This window comes from Nematolebias whitei, chromosome 19 (assembly GCF_014905685.2).
Source record: "Nematolebias whitei isolate Nwh7 chromosome 19, NemWhi1, whole genome shotgun sequence".
NCBI classification, from domain to species: domain Eukaryota; kingdom Metazoa; phylum Chordata; class Actinopteri; order Cyprinodontiformes; family Rivulidae; genus Nematolebias; species Nematolebias whitei.
The window spans coordinates 35,792,774-35,802,966 of NC_056516.1; positions in this window are offsets into that span (position 1 = coordinate 35,792,774).

The following is a 10,193-nucleotide window of genomic DNA, read 5'->3' on the forward strand; positions in this document are numbered from 1 at the left end:
AGCTTGACATTTAAATGATGAGGTTAGTGGTTTTTAGAAAGCAGCAGCCATCAGATAAAACACTCCTATTGTTAGAAATGACTCAATGGTTGATTTATTGTTTATCGTAGCATCAATTCACAATGCTCTTTTCAGTTGTCTCAGTTTCCCATTCCAGGGCCGTCCTAATGGACAACGCTGCTGACCGTTTCCTGCAGTCTGTGCAATAATTTTGTTGCAGCAGTACATGTGAAGCATACTGATGAGTGTTTCTAGCGTGCATGTGCTCCAATTAGTTTCGTACGCTGCAGTAGCCCGGACACTTTCCATGTTCTTGGCCATTTTTTCACACCTCGTCGAAGTTTTCCAGTCTCACACCAATTACTGTGTCACACAACACAATCACAGCCTCAGTGGCCCCGAAGCTTTTAGAAACTTCAAGAAACACAGGCGGAAATAAACATTTTTATTAAATCTGGCTGAAAAAGTAGTTTATTTGGAGAGTAGAAACTTTTGAAAGTATTTGAAAAAAAAATACACATTTAAAAAGACACTCAAAACTAGAGAAACTGCATTTCCTGCGAAAATGACGTGTGAATGCTTATTGCTGAAGAACTTGCTGAAAAACAGCTTGCTGAAATGGAAGAATAAGCCGAAGTTAGAAGAAGAAAGCAGAAAAAAAAAAAACATTTACTGAGTTAGGAGCAGAAATGAACACAACATTTTGAAATTGAGCTAAAAAAAGCTGAAATTAGCAAAAAATCTGAAAAGTAGCTGAAAAGGTCAGCAAGAAGCTTAAACTACCAGAAGGAAGTGGGAAGAGCTGAAATGAGCTAAAAAAAAACAAACACATGGAATTAGCTGAAAAAGCTAAATTTAGCACAAAACAGCTAACTGAAATAGCAGAAAAAAGCTGAAAGGTGCACAACAAGCTGAAACTAGCAGAAATTACCATGAAAACTTGAATTTATCTGTAAACTAAAAAGTCCATGCTCAATAATCCAGGTATACAATCCAACAATTTTCAGTCAGGTCATCTGCACAGTTTCTTTTTTGCTGAAACATTTCACCTTCCATCCAGAAGGCTTCATCAGTCAAGGAAACACACAACACAAAACTGATTCTTCCCCCAAACAGCTTACTCCAAAAGTGGAACAAACCAGTTATGTTGGTGCTAAAATGGGTCTTTGGCACACCCCCTCTTGTGCCGACCCTCTTCCTCATCGACAGAATCTGAAAACAGCTGAAATTAGCAAAAAAATTCCTCTTAAAAAAAGCTGAAGTGGTAGAGCAAACTTAAATTAGCAGAAGAAAGCAGAAAGAACAAATTTGCTGAAAGAAGCAGACATTAGCACAAAAATGTGGACGTTATCTGAAAAAAAAAGAAGCTAAAATTTGCAACAAAACAGCTGGAAAAAAGCAGAAAGAAGCTGAAATTACAAGGAGGAAGTGAAGAGACCACATATTTGCTTAATTGGGCTGGAAAAAAGTTGAAATTAGCATGAAAACAGCTATATAGTTGCTGAAATTGTAGAAAAGTTGAAACTTGCAGAAATAAGCTGAAAGGATCATGACGAGCTGAAAGTAGCAGAAATAAGTTAGAAGAAGCACAAAATGTAGTTAGCAGAAAGAATAATAAAGGAGCACAAAACAGCTGAAAGTAGCTGAAAAAATTTAAATTTGCACAAAGAGCTGAAGCAGAAGAAAATGTGAAAGGAGCAGTAAAAAGTTGTAAACAGATCTAAAGATGTGAAGGATGTAAAATGAGCTTAATTAATTTTAATGAGGAAAAAAGTGGCAGAAAAGGCTAAAATATTTCAAAGAGCTAAAGTTGCACCTGTACCAAAAGTCAAAGCAGGATTGTCCTGAACGAGCTGAATTCAATTTGATAAATGATTTGTTGAAATAGTTTGAAAACTGCGGTGCGAGAATCGTGCCAGAAACCGTACAGAAGAAAAACCGGATCACAACAGAATGCTTCCTGAGCATGCACACAATGATTGCAGAAGGCGAGGATCGTTTGAAACGCCACATCGGTGGGTTTGTCTGCGCTTTGGTTTTGTTCCAGGTTTTCCTCGATGCTGAAAGTGAACAAACTGAAAACCCACCAGGGCGTTGGAGCAGCAAGTCCTGCAGCTGATTTCTGGGAGCCGACAGGCGAACCAGAAGCACTCTGCAGGAGCCCATTACTGCTCCAGCTGTCAGTTCAGCGACGAGGCCGAACATCACAGAGCAGGACAGAGAGGTTAGGTTGCACCTTTTATACGACCAACTGCGAACCATGGAACAATAAACATTTTATGAGGCTTTTATTCGAAGAAGTTTTGGCTTTAAAACAGTTTTTGCAGCGCAAACTGCTTGCACTGAAGGAAAAGCATTAGCAGTGGAAGTATTTGATGCAAGACTGATGCTAAAAACTGTTTATTAATGCATTTTATTATATTTTTGATTCATTTCTGCACAAGAAAACTAATAGAAAGTTCATTCCTTTTTCCATTTACTTTAATCATAATGTACAACTTAGTGCTTTTTTATTTATTTATTGCATTTTTCTAATGAAAATGCCTTTTTGTTGGCTTTAGTTTCTGTGTGTGCTGTTCCATTTTACTTTCTTTGTTCCACATGTGTATTGGATGCAGGACCCAACAGATTTTACAGAATAATTCATAAAATATTTAACTCTGATGTTGTTACAGGTGGACTTGTGGAGTCTTTTAAAGCTTCCTGTGCGTTTGCTCTTGGAACCCTCAGTAAACCCCCGTGTGTTAAAGCACCTGCTTTTCATTTTGGTTTTTAAATGCAACATTTCATGGATTTTTTCATTAAATAAATAAATGTTCCCATGAAATAAAACAGTTAAATAGAAATGGTTAGTTTTTTCCGATTTTTATTTATTTATTTATTTCAAGATTTGTTTTTTATTTCAAGATTTATTTATTTATTTAATAATGGCGTTTCATCTTGTCACACTTGTTTTGTAAAGTTTCTTTACATATTTCAGGGGCTTTTATTTTTTTAACCCTGTTTTTCCACTTTAAGCGCTTTTTATTTCATGTTCTTATATTCAAATGAGGGGGCGGGGCAATGGGAGGGGCTTACAGCACGCTGTTGGTGCTTTGACAAGTAGTTGCCAGAGTCTCCAGTAACAGAAAAAAAGTCTCTAAAATTGTTGTGTCACTTTTTTGGAAAAGTTGCTAGACTTTTGAATCATTCGAAATAATCCAAAACTAATATATTGATTTTTTAAAAATCTGGTTCTTATTCTTCTTATTCTATTTTATTCTATATTTTTATTATTTTTTTTTTATTCTTCTTTTATACTCTATGGTTTATCCAGCTGGTTCATGTTTGTGACCAATTTGCAATGTAATCTGCAGTGCATCTCTGATGTTATGTTGAAGGACAATAAAAGATAATCTGAATCTAGAGGGGTCTGAAAAGTTGCTAAATAACGTGACAAAGTTGCTAACTGGCAACAATGGAGCCAGGTCCACTATTGTGCTCCCGCCTGTGCAGAAATATTGTGCTGCACATTGGTTCCTCTTTACTATATAAATAAACTAAATTGATTAAAAAAAAACAAAAAACACATGTTACTTCGCCGTATAAATCGTATCTATTATGTGTCACCACTGACGCGTCGCGTTTGTTACGCGTCACTGACAATCCGGAAATGTGGGCGGGTGTTGTGCCAAAAATCATTGGCTACCAAACGGCGGCCGTGGGAGCGCGCACGGGAGAACTTTAAGAATTTAACAAGATTAACGTTTAAAAACAATAATTTGTTTACTCAAAATTATATTAAAACGTGTGTTTCAGTTCAATTTTTATTTAATAAATGCACTTTGACGGTCAAATTAGCTTAATTTCGCCGGGGCAGTGCAACGAAATGAAGCAGATTTTTTTGGTTGCTCCTTTGGATAAAGGTGGCAGTTTATGGCAATCCAATTGTGTCATTAATAGCCACTTTTACCTACTACATGAAACAACGGCATGCCATACTACTTAAGTGCCATCTAGCGGCTGAAAATGGTAGTGTTCAATATTTTCAATGTCGGAATGAATAAAAACGGTCATATCTCAGCCATAAATTGTTTTATAAATATGTCGCAGGGCATGCAAATTATGCAAAAAACTGCAAATTATAGGCCGGAAAATACGGTATTACCAGTCAGAATTCAAGTAATATCTAAAACATTTCTACTTTTTTTTTTTTTTTTTTAATGACTCCACAACTAAGTTTAAAAAGAGTCAAAAAAATCATTTAGAGGCAGAAAATTATTCTTAAACAAGTTCATCTGTTTACTGGATTTCACATTTACAGTTTTTCCTTGATTCATCAAACACTATAATGGCTGTCTCCAACAGGTAAGATGCTGGCTGCTCATAGCTACTCCACACAACCCTCCCCTTAAAAAAAAAAAAAAATGTTTTCAGCCCATCCTCTTCATCTGTAAATATTCCTTCCAAAATATCTACATATAATCAAAATTCTGAAGGGGACAGGAAGTTAAAAGGACACTTCCTGCATTTTCATCCCCACATCTGGATCTTTTTTTTTTTTACCTCCATCAGCACCAGCAGCTGCCTCTGTGAACCACCGAGTGGCTCCCTCACAGGCTGCACCTCTGCAGTGTGTGCGTCTCTCCCGCCCACTTTCACATCCACACCCACTGCCACATCCTGTCCTTCACCTCTGGGCTACCGCCGCCCCACTTATTTACACCCTGCCTGCTTTCATGTGCGTGTTCCCGAGCGACGTTTGTTTACTCCTCACTCCGTTTCCAGCCTGCGTAAGCTGCAGAGACATAAGGAGGCGAGCAGCCATACGGCAGAGCTGTGCTGCGTGCCACAGGATGAGGCTGCAGTAAACCGCTCCATCTTTCTGCCTCTTGGATGACTGAGTGCATGTGTGGACCACCACAGCGTGACTTCACCCAGGTCACCTGCAGATGTGACGCTCGATTTATTTTTACTCTTTTCTTGTGCACACAAAGATGTGCTGCGTTGTGAATATGAGAAACTAGATGCAACTACATGTCGGCACATCCTGTTGGATACAGCACGGTTGGACACGACGCATCCATCATACATCAGTTTAGCTTTAAATTAGATGTTGATAATTTACTCAAACTGTAGACAGTATAAATTTCACCGTTTCTTGAAGACAAATAGTTCCTGCTCTAATATGCAAAATTAATAATAATAATAAAACCAGGCTGAAAATCTTGGTTATTTTAGTGTCTTAATATCTTGTCTAGTGTTTTTGCCTCTTCTGCCACTTTTTTCCTCAATGAAAATGAACTGAGCTCCTTTTACATCCTTCAAATCTTTCGAGCAGTTTGCAACATTTTACTGCTCCTTTAAACATTTTGTTCTGTTTCAGCTTCTTTCAGCTTCCTTGTGCAAATTTAAACTTTTATTCGGCTACTTTCAGCTAATTTCAGCTGTTTTGTACTCGTTTCAGATCCTTTCTGCTAACTACAACATTTTTGTGCTTCTTCAAGGTTCAAGGTTCTTTATTTGTCGTTTGCACCTCATGTGGTACATGTGGTGGAAGGAAATTATGTACACAGGGTCCCAGTTACATCCAACAATAACATGTAAAAGAAAAACAGTAATAAGATCTAAGATATGAACTGAGAAAAACATCAGCTAAATATACACCAGGGTCCTTCATGATGCAGGTGGCTCTCTTCCTGCATCTGGAGGTGTAGATGTCTGTGATGGTGCAGACCGACTCCAACATCTTCTGTGCAGCCTTCACCACTCTCTGCAAAGCTTTTCTTTCTGCAGCTGTGCAGCCTCCATGCCACACGTTGATGCTGGAGCACAGGATGCTCTCCACTGCACACCTGTAGAAGGAGGTGAGCACTGAGCTTCCAGACCAGCTCGTCTCAGCCGCCTGAGGAAGTAGAGTCTCTGATGAGCTTTCTTGATCAGGCTGGTGGTGGTGTTGCTCATTCAGGTGTACACCCAAGTACTTGTAGCTGGAGACCACTTCCACCGCAGATCCTCTTATGTTCGGGGGGGGTCTAGGTGTGTTTGTTCCTTCTGAAGTCCACAATCATCTCCTTTGTCTTCTTCACATTGATGTGAAGGTTATTCTCTTTGCACCAGCTCTCCAGATGTTCCACCTCCTGCCTGTAGCTGGACTCATCATTGTTTGTGATGCATCCCACCACCTCTGTATCATCTGTAAACTTTACAATGTGACAGCCTGGATGGGTAGCTGCACAATCATACTTCTACAGGAATAAGCTGAAAGGAGCATAATAAGCTGAAATTAGCAGAAAGATGTTAGGTTTCAGCAGTTTCTGCTATTTCAGCTACTATTTAGCAGTTTTTACTCTAATTTTAGCCTTTTCAGCTAAATCTACATTTTTTTTGCACACCTTTCAACTTTTTCAGCCTAATTCAGCAAAAATGTGCTCTCTCCACTTCCTTCTGGGAATTTAAGCTTCTGCCTTTTTAGCTACTTTTCAGCAGTTTGTTTTTTCTCTCTAATTTCAGCTTTTTCAGATAATTTACGTTTTTCTGCTTCTTTCAGCCTAACTGGGCAAACATGATTTCGTTCTACTGGTCTTCTGCTAATTTAAGCTTGTTCTACCTTTTCAGCTAACATTGTAGCCTCTTTTTTAAATTGTTTTAGCTAATTTCTGCTGTTTTTAGATAAATTCAAGTTTTTTGTGGTAATTTTTGTTACTTTCAGCCTAATTCACTTTTCACTTTATGTTCCTATCAACTTATTTCTGCTATTTCAGCTACTATTTAGCTGTTTTATGCTAATTTTATCTTTTTTAGATAATGCCACATTTTTGGACTCATTTAAGCTCTTTGTGCTTTCTTCTGGTAGTTTAAGCTTCTTTATGCCTTTTCAAGTCAAGTCGAGTCACATTTATTTATATAGCACATTTAAAACAGTTACTGTTATTAAAATGCTTACCAAAAAGATTAGCTATATTTCAGCTACTTTTCACTAATTAAAACCTTTTTTTTGGCAAATTTCCTAATTTTTATGCTCATTTGGCTTATTTAAACCTAGTCCATCAAATATGTGTTCTTTATGCTTTCTTTTACCAACTTATGCTTGTTGTTTCATTTCAGCTCTTTATAAGTTATTCAATAAGCATTCACACTGCATTTTCACAAGAAATGCAATTTCTCTAGTCTTTTTTTTTTAATTATTATTTATTTTTTTGTGACTTCTTCTTTCGGCCACACCAAGACGTTGTAGCACTGATCAAACTAGCGGTGACAAAAACAAACACTTTTAATTCCCCCAAACTGCCTTTTTATTATTGTTCAATAAGTTCAAAGACAATAGAAGAAAAATGTTAAAGAGAAAAGAACAAAGTTAAAAACCGTCTTCGCAAAGCTATTATCAACCCTGTAAAGATCTGACCCAGATCTGGAAACGACTTTATCAAAGTCTTATTTTATTTTATTTTTGGAAGTTCCACTACCCCTCCATTGTTGTGACAAAAACATATATTATTGATTAATAAATTGATAAAGCGGCAGCTATCCTGTTCAAATTGGTTCTTGCCTGGTGTGACACAACACTGGATCATTTTATTTATTCATTTACTTATTTGAGTTTCTGAAGTTTTATGTGTTTGTATGATTCATTGTTCAGTGTTAATTGGATTAACAGAGAAAACCACATGAAATAACATTTTCTCACGCGTATTTACTACATTAATAAATAGTGATGAAGCCGGCAGTGTCCAAAAAGCTCGTAAATTGTTATTAAAATCACAAGTCGCTGAGGCCTGGCCCTGATTTTGTCCCCAGGTTGACATCTTTACAATCTTTGATGCTGCTGCACGTTAAGTTCACGAGTGTGCACTCAAACATACGTGCGTCTGCTCGTGCATGTGGGATAGACCACGCAGTCTTTGCTGCCCAGAGGACATTTTGACTCATCTCTGCCGACTGTGCTGACGTCTGGCTGGTCCACCGCTGCGAGCGGCGCTGAGACGACTGCGGTGTCAAACGTCCCCCCCACAGGCTGAGCAGGATCAAAACGAGGGGCAAACATGAAGACTGATGACCGAGAGTTTGAATATTTTACTTTGACACGAGCTCATTTTCTTTCCGACTCGTGATTTTTTAAAATCTGAATAGATCTAAAATTGATAATTTGTGAATAATATGCATAAATACCAAATCTTATTCTACTGATGCTCAAATGGACGCCATTTTTGCTTCGACCTACATTCAGCTGTCTTATCCTTCCACGTGTGTTACTGCAAAGATGCACGTTGGAGCTGCTGAGGGACATTTTGTAAAAAGCCCCGAGTGTTTCCAGCCACACCACTGTCTGAACGGCCGAAGGCTCGAACAGCTGCGAGGTGCAGCAGCGTCAGAGATCCCTCGGCATCGTCTCAAAGATTTCATCAATGTTCTCAGGCGGTGGAGTCGAGTCAGACGAGTAAGACACGATGGAGAGTCAGTCTGCGCCACATATTGTGTTATTACAGTTTACGGCCTCTGACTCGAGTGCGACACGGAAACGGCCTTCGGGGTCATCTAAACGGTGACTCAGTCCCTGAACGTCACATCAGGTCCTGACAGCAGGGAGAGCAACAAGCTGTCTCACCATCAACAACAAGCTGTCTCACCATCAACAACAAGCCGTCTCACCATCAACAACCTTATGATGCTTCAATGTGGGGGGGTGGTTGTCCAGTTCTTCCAAAGATGTAAGGGACATTTTAAGCTAATGTTGCCCCAGGACTGTACTTATGAATTATTGTTCATGACTTTCACAGTGCTTCAGTGTTTATCTCCAAACTTCTGCCTCTGAACTCTGGGCCGGATGCAGGAAATGTTTTCTTCCATTTACTCACGTCAAAAGGTTGAGCTTGAACAAATGTGTCCACACTCCAGAGCCCCTTTGACAAAACTTTTTCACACGTAGCTTTTGCTACTTTTAGCTAGCGTTTTGTTGCACTTAGCTTTTTGTTAGACATTGGATACTATTAGCTACACTTTTATTACTTTTACCTACCATTTATTTAAACAGGTTAATCCCACTGAGTGTCGGGGACTCATTTACAAGAGAGACCTGATTTTAACAAAGAGTGATGACAACAACAAAGGATGCGTACAAATTAATTTTTTTAACAAGTGATAAAATGGTATTAAAAACAATGTAACAAAGAAACAGCTAGATTATAAGGAGGTGTAGAAAACTAAAAACAGGAACATGTCTGCGTTGGTCCCTGCCAGGAGTCCAACAGATGCTTGAAGACACTTAGAGAGGTCAAAGGTCAAGAGCTTCAGATCTTTTTGTAAGATATTCCAGGAAACAGGAGCAGAGTAGGAGAAGGTTCTTTTGCCAAGTTCAGTTCTCACTGAGGGAACACTGCAGGTAATAATGTCCTGAGAGCGCACGCTGTAGCTGCACTCACACAGAGACATGTAGGAGGAGATGTATGAAGGCAGCAGACCAAGAAGTGATTTAAAGATGAAAATGTACCAGTGAGAGAGTCTGCATGAAGTTAATGATGTCCAGTTAACCAGTACAGGGTGCAATGATGTGTATGATAGTTACAGCCAGTTATGAATCTTAGTGCACCATGATAGACAGCATCCAACATCTGCAGGGTTCTTGTAGGAGCGTTCATGTAAATAATGTCACTTTAATCAATGGAGGGAAGGAAAGTCACAGATACAAGGCGTTTTCTAGTGTTCAGAGTTAGACAGGATCTGTTTCTGAAAAAGAAACCCAGTTTAACTTTCAGTTTCTTTTCTAGGTTTTCCACATGGAGCTTAAAAGAGTCGACCAAGATACTCAAATATTTATAGGAATCAACAAACTCAATCGGAGCATCGTTCGAGGATAAAATCAAAAAGGAAGAACTGCTGGAACAGACTTCTTAATCTAAAAAAGTTAAATCTGGTCCTCTGGACATTCAAAATAACAAAACAAAAAAAAACCTGTAGACAGTTTTTTTTTTTGTTTTGTTGAATGTCCAGAGGACCAGATCAAACTTTTTTAGATTTTTCTACCTGGATTATTGAGCATGCATCAGGATAGACTTCTTTAACCAGCTTATCTATCCATCTCTCTATTTCTCCATCTATCTATCCATCCCTCTATATCTCCATCTATCCATCCATCTCTCTATATCTCCATCTATCCATCCATCTCTCTACATCTCCATCTATCCATCCATCTCTCTATATCTCCATCTATCCATCCA